Raw genomic sequence first — 10,353 nt, 5'->3', positions numbered from 1 at the left:
ATGCTCCCCACTCACTTTAACACAGCGTATATCATGGTGCTTCCCAAAGCGGGCAAAGACCCTCTGTACCCTGCTTCATATCGACCTATATCTCTCCTTAATTGTGACCTAAAAATATTGGCTAAAATACTGGCAGATAGACAAGCTTAATACTCCCCCATCTTATTTCTGAACATCAGGTAGGGTTCGTGAAAAATAGACCGGCCTGTTCATATATAATTAGACTACTCACAGCTATTTTCCTCCGTGAACCAGCAGATACCTGCTCTGGCGATAGGATTCGACTCAGAAAAAGCTTTCGACCAGGTGTCTTGGCCCTATTTGTTTTCTGTTCTTAAACGGTACGGGTTAGATGGTAATATTCTAACTTACCTATCTTTACTATATTCTGACCCCCGTATCCCACATAGTAGCAAATGGCTTCAAATCATCGAAGGTGCGAATAGGATGAGGGGTCAGACAGGGCTGTCCCTTTCCCCTTTATTATTGTTACACATGTCGTCTGCAACAGACCCGCGGCATGGCCCCCCCACCTTTCTACAGTGACTCCAGCTTCTGGTTCCTCCTCGCTGGCGGTGGTGGGCCATCAGTTCCGTCCTCGGGCCTCCCCCAGTGCCTCCGGCTCTGCCGCAGTTCCTGGCGTTCCCAGTCCTGCCACCACTTCTCGTCAGGCCTCTCTGCATGGGCCGCAGAGAGACGCTACTACTCGTGCCACGCCCCTCCCTAGGCGCCCGCACGTGCACCATTGATGTTTAAGTAGGGACCGTGGCAGGAACCTAGCCGCAGCCCCGGATGATGACGTCAACTCAGCTACAGTATTTAAACGCAGGCTCCGCTCCCTAGCATTGCCTTTGCAACAGGTCTCCTCGCTGGTCAAGTATTTGTTGCCTCCCAGAGATTCGTCTCTTCTCTACATTCCTGTTCCTCATTGTTCCCGGTTCCTGCCTTGTTCTATTCCTCGGATTGCCTACACGGACTTTGACTCTGCTTCGCCTGACTTCGCCATTGACTCTTTCCAAGCCTGGACCTCTGCTTCGCTTGACCACGCTATTGACTTTCTCTAAGCCTGGACCTCTGCTTTGCTTGACCACGCCATTGACTCTCTCCAAGCCCGGACCTCTGCTTCGCCTGACCACGCCATTAACTGTCTCCAAGCCTGGACCTCTGCTTCGCCTGACCACGCCATTGACTTTCTCCAAGCCCGGACCTCTGCTTCGCCTGACCACGCCATTGACTCTCTCCAAGCCCGGACCTTTGCTTCACCTTACTACGCTATTGCCTATCTCCAGACCCAGACCTCTGCTTCGCCTGACTACGCTTGACTATCTCTGTGATCAGACCTCAGCCTTGCTTGCCACTGCCTTTGGATTGTCGCCAGCCCTGACTCAAGCCTGTTCTTCGACGCCTCTCCAGCTTACTCCCTGGACGTGGTTGACTCAGGCTTTGGCCTGCTCTTGCTCGAGCGCCCCCTGTCTGCCTCTGTTCCATTGGCGCCCGTGTTTCCAGGACACAACCCTGTCCAGAGTAAGACTGTACCATCTCTCACCTGCTGTCTCTGGGATGAACCGACCTTTACTTCAACTACACATAGAGTTCCACCTAAGTCCTGCCACCCCGGCACCCAAAGGCTCAACTCGCGGGGAACGAGGGCTGGTATAGGTGAAGCTCCAGCGGCCTCTGTCCGTCAGCCCACTCTGCCTGCCTACGGTGGGGACCTGTAGTTCCCTACCTACGGGTTGTGTCAACCCCACCTCGGCCCAAGGGTCCACCTCCAAAGTAACAATTATACATCCTTGCTATCGACCCCTTACTCTGGAAAATTGCCCAAACACAGGAAATCAAGGCTTTTGCAATGGTTCACACACATTTAAAATCGCTGCCTTCACTGATGATATTCTAATTTTTCTCACCACCCCGCAGTCGTCGTTAGCTCCCTGTTACGTTCTGTGTGTTTAGAACTAGTTAGTGGGCCCTTGGGTTGTGGAAAGAGCTGACTCCACCCACAGGGAGGAGCCCTGTGGGGACTCACCATGACAGGCGGGGGTCTCAGCAGTGATGGACACCAGAGGCAGTAGTTTTATTATACAGCAATCTACTCTGGACTGAGGAGCTCAGTCCAGAGTAGATGACCTGTAAGCTGGTTTCTCTGGTAGTGGCCCGCGGCGCAGGGTAAGCCGGGGAATACTTCCTCTAGATGAAGCTTGTATGGGTGGTCCCGGGTACCTAGATCACTCAGACAGGAGCAAAGTCCCAGAATGGCGGAATTGAGCAGGACAGGAATCCTTGCTAACTCGATGGTATGCTGGCCTGATGAGATTATATATACTTAGGCAGTGACATCATGCAGTGGGGACGCCCCCGAGGTTCCCGCCATGACATTCTTGTCAGCAGGACGATATTTTAGCAGGAAATCGAACCAGTTAAAGAATAGTGACCATCGAGCTTGGCGGTGGTTAAGTCTTTGTGCATGGCATAGATATTCCAGGTTCTTGTAATCAGTGAACATGGTTGTCTGGTGTTGTGCACCTTCTAGCCAGGGACGTCACTCCTCAAATGCAAGCTTGATAGCAAGCAATTCTTTATCACCGATGCCGTAATTTCTCTTTGCAGATGAAAAGCATCTAGAGAAGAATGAGCAGGGGTGTAGAACATGTGTCTCACTGTGCTGACTAAGCACGGCCCCACGCTGACATCAGATGTGTCGACCTCCACGATGAAAGGCCGATGAGGATCAGGATGGCGTAAGCAGGGTTTCTTGAGGAAGGCTCCCTTGAGCACTTGAAAAGCGGAGATGACTTCTGGAGACCAGTGTGAAGGGTTAGCCTCTTTTTTCGTCATGGCCGTAAGTGGCACTGTCAAGATGGAGTAGTCTTTGATGAATGTACGATAATAATTTGAAAAGCCAAGGAAGCGGCGTAAAGCTTTAATACCGGTAGGCTGAGGCCAGACTTGTATGCTCTTTGTCTTCTGGGGGTCCATTTGAAAACTGTTACTGGACACAATGTACCCAAGGAATGGAACAGACTCATGCAGAAGTAGATAGCTCCAGGCACCGAGGCAGGGCGAGCAGGCCCTTGAGGAGTGAGTACCTGATCCCAGTAAGGCACCTGAAAGAAGAAGAAGGGCCCCCGAGGAGCGGGTACCCAGGTTAGTAGTTACCCCGAAGGGCAGAGAAAGAACTTCCAGCGGCTGCACGGAAGCAGCAGAGCAGCGTAGACCAGAGGAGTCCAATCCGAAATCCAGTTCTTGCTAATTCGGTTAGCTAGCAAATGCGGAAAGGCTAAATACCTGGATGTTGTGACGTCACTCGAGGGGGACGTCCCCGAGGTTCGTGCCATAGTCAGAATAAAGATGTGGGTAGCCCTTAAGAGGAACATGGCGGGAGGCAACGCCATAGCCATTCCGGGGATGCCGGAGAGGGCGGCTCCTCCCAAGGTAAGCGGGAGGAGCTGAGAACAAGGTGAGGCATATGGGGCGAAGCCATCTAAGACCGACGGACACAACATTTAGATCCAATTTAGTGAAAATTTTCACGCCTTGAAGCCGATCAAACAACTCTGAAATTAACGGTAAGGGATTGTTGCGTCCATTGGTCTCAGACGGCTTTGACCTTTGTGCCTCACCTTTCTTCCTTCTCTCTTCTCAAGCCTTGGGAAGTTGGCTGCCACCGTGTCTTCATGCCGCTCTCCCCGGCATCCCCGGATCGGCAATGGCGACTTTCTTTCAGGTGCCTATCCTGGGATCCCAGGCACTCACTCCTCGAGGGCCTGCTCTCCCTAACCTGGTGCCTGCCACTCTACAACTTCTGCCTGCCAGGACTCTCAAAGATACAGCTTCTGCTTCAGTGAGTACTAACATACCAGTCTATCTCCTCTACAGCTTCAGCGCTCTACATCTGGGACTTGTTCCTATTCTCCACGCTGTCTCCACCTACTATAGAGTGAGATGGGTCCTCTCTGCCAAGGATACCTGGACTACCACTGCTGGAGCTATCTACCACTGCTGTCTGCTTCCTGGGCAGTGCCATCCTATCTTCTCAGTGTTGTGTGCAAAGAGTCTAGTCTGGTACTGCAGTTCCTCACGGGGCTCCTCCTCGTGGGAGTGGCCATCACTGCAGTACCCAAGAATCCACTCCGGGCTTGGAGAGACAGGGATGCTGATCTTTGATGGTGATTTTGTTCAGACCTCTATAGTCAATGTAAGACGAAGAGATCCATCCTTCTTGCCGACAAAAAAGAATCCAGCTCCTGCCAGGGACTTAGAGGGTCTAATGAATCCTTTCTGCAGATTTTCTTGAATGTAGGCCGACATGGCCTCAGTCTCTGATAAGGAGAGTGGATAAACTCTTCCTCTGGGTGGTTCTGAATCAGGTTTTAAGATGATTGCACAGTCAAAAGGTCTATGCAATGGAAGTACATCTGCTGCTTGTTTAGAAAACACAACTTGAAAGGCTGCGTACTGCGGTGGTAAACCAGGAGGAGCGATAGTGGTAGCCATACATGGTAGTGGAGTTATTTTTTTCAAGCATCTGTCATGGCAGTTAGGCCCCCATTGTGATAACTCCATAGAAGACCAGTTGAACTGGGGGGGAGTGGTCTTGCAACCATGGTATGCCAAGCACTATGGGGTGAATAGCCTTTTCAAGAACCAGGAACATGATGGTCTCGGTATGCAGGGATCCCGTGCATAGGCAAATAGGTTGTGTGGTGAGTGAAACCTCTCCTGGCAGTGGCACGCCATGAATAGAAGAGAGAAGCAGCAATGTAGGTACTAGCTCAGTGGGAAGTCATAGGTGCTCTACCAATCTCTTCAGAATAAAATTCCCACCTGCACCAGAGTTGACTAGTGCTTAAGTGGCAAATTTGAGAGGCCCAGAGATGATGGAGGCAGGGAGAGTCAGTGGAGGAGATGGAGCAGTCAGACCTAGGAAGAGTCCTCCAGCGGATCCTAGGTCTGCGTGTTTCCCGGACAGATAGGACAGGTTTGGACTGCATGGCCAGTCTTCCCGCAATACATACAGAGGCCCATCTTTTTACTCTCTTTGGCGGTCATGTGACTATCGCCAAGTTGCATGGGTTCATCTTCCTCTTCAGGATTAGGTAAAGACTGGACTGGAGCTGATGGTAGGGGCCGAGAGCGGGTTCCTCCGGATATGTGCTTCTTAAGAGGTTTCACCTCAACAGAGCGTTCGCGTATACGATGATCAATACTCCCAGCAAGGTCCATAAGTGAGCTTAAGGTATCAGGCAATTCCCATGCAGAAAGTTCATCTTTTATATGGGGATTTAGGCCTCGTAGAAATATAGCTCTTAAGCAACCTGAATCCCATAGGAGTTCAGAACACAGTGTCTTGAATTCAATCACATAGTCCGGGAGTGGCTTGGTTCCTTGTTGGAGGTTCAGGAGTGCAGAACCAGCAATGGACTGGCGAGCAGGGTCATCAAATACTGATTTGAAGAGAGCCAGGAACCCAGGCAAGTTGTTAAGGACTGGATCATTGCGTTCCCAAAGAGGTGAAGCCCAGGCCAGGGCTTTTCCATCCAACAAGGACAAAATATACGTAGTCTAGATAGCAGCAGTAGGAATACGCCGGTTGTAAAGAGAAGTGCATGCAGCACTGATTTAGAAAGCCCCTACACAACAGGGAATCTCCTGAGAAACGAGTGGGGGCTGGCAAAGGAACTGTAGTACGCCCGGTAACCACCGGGGGTGATGCATTCACTTCAGAAGTTGTGGAATTACTCAGTCTGGAACTCAGCTGGTCAAAGGCAGTAGCCAAGGTATCAAGAGACCTCTGTTGTTCCGTAATCCATTGGGCCAGGCCAGGAATGGCCTGTAAGGCTGAGAGCTGAGCCGGGTCCATGGAGTTAGCAATCTGTTACGTTCTGTGTGTTTAGAACTAGTTAGTGGGAGGAGCCATGTGGGGACTCACCACGACAGGCAGGGTCTCAGCAGTGATGGACACCAGAGGCAGTAGTTTTATTATACAGCAAGATAACCTGAGGAGCAGGTTAATAGGCTCAGTCCAGAGTAGATGACCTGTAAGCTGGTTTCTCCGGTAGTGGCCCGCAGCGCGGGGTAAGCCGGGGAATACTTCCTCTAGATGAAGCTTGTGTAGGTGGTCCTGGTAGTAGTCCGCAGCGCGGGGTAACCCGGGGAATACCTTCTCTTGTAGAGACTTGTGCAGGCAGTCTCCAGTAGTGGTCAGCAGAGCAGGGTAGGCTGGAGGCTGGTGGTAGACGTTTGCCCAAGACAGTGTGGATTCGGTAGTGGTCCACAGAGCGGGGTAACCCAAGAATCCACACAGAGAAGAAGGAGGAAGTAGTAGAGCAGATCCAGTAGTCATTCTGAACAGAGTAGCCAGCTGTAGTGGTAGGCACCGTGGAGGCCCGAGGTACAGGAGCACTGAAGGATCGTCTGTGGAAACAGGAAGAGACTCACTGGGTTACAGAAGTGAGGCAAGTAGAGACGGCCCTCCAAGGAGGAGGAGCGGGTACCTAGATCACTCAGACAGGAGCGCAGGAACAGCGAAGCGAAGTCCCAGAATGGCGGAATTGAGCAGGACAGGAATCCTTGCTAACTCGATGGTATGCTGGCCCAATGAGATTATATATACGTAGGCAGTGATGTCATGCGGTGGGGACACCCCCGAGGTTCCTGCCATGACGTGGTTAAGACGGGGGCAGGTGTGCGCATGCGTGCCCTATGTCACCCCAGAAGTAAGATGGCTGCCGGGAGCACCAGCGTCATCCCGGGAACGCCATGGAGGGCGGCGTGCAGATGCCAACGTGGCCATCCTCCCTAGACTTGAAGCTGCAGGGCAAAAAGAGGTGAGCAGCAAAGGTCGCAGCCACATATAATTATTGTCACACGGGACCCAGCTGAGGCAGATCATACCTCATGCATGCCAGGGGTCCCCCATCACTCCAGCTGAGATGTGTGGAACAAAACTGAAAACTGCAATGTACTCAGAAACATCGCCATGAGAATAAACACCTCACATAGAGATGATCAACGAATAACAGAGTCCATAAACTTCTGTGCATCATCAGCGGAATCAAAGAACTTGATCGTATCCTCATGCCAGATTTTTAAAACGGGCTGGGAATTGCAGTGAAAACCAAACTTGCTTTTCGAATAAAACTGAGCAGATCGGAGAGAACCCTTGCCGCAGAGACGACACCTTGGCGGAGTAATCCTGGGAGATCTGGACCTTCATGGAGTTATTGGTGAGATCCGGCACCTTGTGGGCGAAATTCAGTACCTTCGCAATGACGAGCCACAGTCTCGAATCACCTTACCTCCTCTGGCCTAGTCTGTGAGCTCTTTCGGTTCGGAGGGACGAGTGAAGCTCCATTAAGTGGAGAGATTCTGGAAGCCAGGTTTCGGAGAAGGACCCCAGATTTCGCTCAGCTAGGGATTCCGGTAGGCCCAGTTGGATCTGCGGGCCCGGTTTTCCAGATCCTCCAATTTCGAAGTTTGTGCTGCAACCACCTTTTCCAACACTAGAAGCTTAGTAGTAGTGGCTAGGCCGTCATCCTCTAGTACCGCCACCCTGCCCTCGATCTGCTCGAATCGGGAATTGAGTTCTGTAAGGGCCGTTCGGACTTCAGAGATCTGCGCAGATATGGACGTAAGTTTAACGTCCAGAGCTTCCATAATAATAGCTTTGAAATTCTCCGGCATGTTAGATTGAGCGTCTTTATTGCTGTGCGATTCGGGGCTGGCCGCCATTTTAGGCTCTACTGCTTTGGGTTTCTCCCTTTCTTTTTTACCGGTCTTAATGGGCATTCCAGAGAAACGCTGCATATAAGAGGTGATCGACATATACTCATGGGGCCCAGTGATATTGCCGTTCAAAAAAGGTTACAGGCTGGTAAAAAGCTGAAAAAATCAGAGCACAGCACCCGGAGCCCTCCTAAGCACATGCTCTCCCGCTCACCACATCACATGATCTCAAAATCCCTCTCTTAAAAATTGCTCCCCATCGGCAGCTCCAGTACTGAGAGGGGTTACTGTCAGCGCTTGAACTGAGGGGGAATGGAAGTGAACATCATTCTCCTTGTTCACAAAAATAAAAACATTCCCTTTATATCCCATAAGAGATTAAGTTATCTCTAGGGTTTCCAAATTGAGGGTGGGAAGCACCATGTGCTGTTGTGGCCCTGAAGGTGGGGAGATACTGATTGCTGGGCTGCCAGGTCATGCGGGTGTCTATGTGCAGGCATGGGACTAGTTCTGGCCTGAAGTCCATGAGTGCTGGAAGAAATGCCATAGGGGATGGAGAGGCAGAAGCAGTTCCAGGAAAGAGAAAAGTGCCTGAGATCAAGAAGTACAGAGCAGAGAAGTGATCCAAGTCTCAGGTGGGAAGGAATCATAAATTGAGAGGTGAATTGAGACTACCAATGAAGGGAAGTCTAATATGCTGATGAGGGATAGGAATTAGTGAAGGGAAGGGGGAAGCAAGCCTGCAGAAGAGGGCAACTGGCTGACGGTCAGAAGGACATTTCTGGAGAGTGGAGGGATGGGAAGAGGAACTGGGAAGGGAACAGAAAAGGACAGGTCAAGAGGAAATGGGGAGCAGAGCAGCACCTAAGGGGATGTAGGAAGAGAGGTATTAATCCCCCTGCCCCCAAATAAAAAATGCAAAGTATGCCCTCACAGAAGGGGGAGACTTAAATGTGGGCAGGGGGAGTAAGGAGGAGAAGGGGAAAAGATGGGGAGAGGTGGAAGAGATGATCAGGAGAATAAGAGATTGAGAGAGAATGGTGAGGATAGGAGAGGGTAGAGGAAGAGACTGCAATGTAGGTGAGCTGTGTGTGTGTTGGGGAGGGGGAGGTCAATGGAGCAGGGGGGAAGAGACCAATGGGGATGAGCTGGGGTTGGGGAGAAGATTGACTGGTGGGACTTTGCTTCCCTGACTTTTGTTTTGGTTACACGAGTCTTCCCCATGTCCACATTGCCTGCTCCTCTCTGGACATTTAAACCAGACTGGTCATCACAATCATAGCCCACTGTGTTCTGTTTTTTTACAGGGGTGGGGCCAGAGTTCAGCACCCTTAATCATTTTCAGACGTTGGCTGTCATTTCTCTGTCTCTTTATTGGTGGGAGAAGGGCTTGGCAGTTTTAAGCACAGAAACTCAGAAATGGGACAGCAGAAAAAAAACATATGAACTATCTAGTCTGCCATCCTCTAACTAATTCAGTTTTACAGTTCCTTCCACTGCCTCTGAGATCCTTGATATTTATCCCATGCTTTCTTGAATTCAGATACTGTCCTCATCTCCACCTCCTCTGGAAGGCTGTTCAATACATCTACCTGTTGCGTCCGTCGGTCTCAGATGGCTTCGCCAGACATGCCTCACCTCTATTTCAGCCTTCTCCACTAGCCTCAGGAGAATGGCGTCCGTAGTGTCTCCTGGGCGCACCCTCCGGCGTCCCCAGAGTGGTTTTGGCGCAGCGTCCCGCCATGTTGACCTGAGGCCTCCTAGGGCGCGCGCATGCCTCACGTCTTATAGCAGTATTGGCGAGAACCTCTGGGGCATCCCCTTCGAGTGACATCACTGCTTCCGGTTGCCCTGACTTTCGCCGAGTTAACAACGGATTGGATTAGTTCCGGTCTGAAGCTGCTCTGCCGCTTCTGCTGCTGCTGGAAGCTATCTTCACCCTCTGGGGTTCTACTAACTTGGGTATCCGCTCCTCGGGGGCCCTTTGCTTATTTCCAGGTGCCTATCCTGATTCCAGGTACTTGCTCCTCGAGGGCCTGTGTGTCTATCCTGGTGCCTGCTTCCAATTCTTGTACCTGCTGGAACACTATCTATCAGCTACAGAGAGTAAGTACTACTTCTCCCAGTCTGTTCATCTACAGCTCCTCGTTGTCTATCTGCATCGGGCCTTACACCACCATTGTGGAACGGGACTCCTCTGCCGAGGATCACAGACTGTTGCTACCTATCCTCTCTCTACTGCTTATAGGGAACTCTATCTACTTAGCTACAAGGGAGTGTGTAATAACATCTGCCAGTCTGTCTCTCCTACAGCACCTCAATGGATATCTGCATCGGGGCCTTATGCCACCATTGTGGGACGGGTCTCCTCCATCGAGGATCACAGACTGTTGCTATCTAATCCACTCTCTACTGACACCTCTGGTGAACCATACAAGCTGCATAATAAAGATATATTCTCTGTGTTTGTGCACCTGAGTCTAGCCTGGTTCTACAGTTCCCTACGGGGCTCCTCCCCGTGGGAGTCACTATCACTGTTGCCCCTAAGAATCCACCAAACACCTCGATATCATAACACTACCATCCTCTCTGCAAAGCAAGACATTACTCCTGAGTTTAACCCCT

This window comes from Rhinatrema bivittatum, chromosome 1 (assembly GCF_901001135.1).
Source record: "Rhinatrema bivittatum chromosome 1, aRhiBiv1.1, whole genome shotgun sequence".
Taxonomy (NCBI): domain Eukaryota; kingdom Metazoa; phylum Chordata; class Amphibia; order Gymnophiona; family Rhinatrematidae; genus Rhinatrema; species Rhinatrema bivittatum.
The sequence above is the reverse complement of the archived record's forward strand: the minus strand, read 5'-3'. Positions refer to the sequence as shown.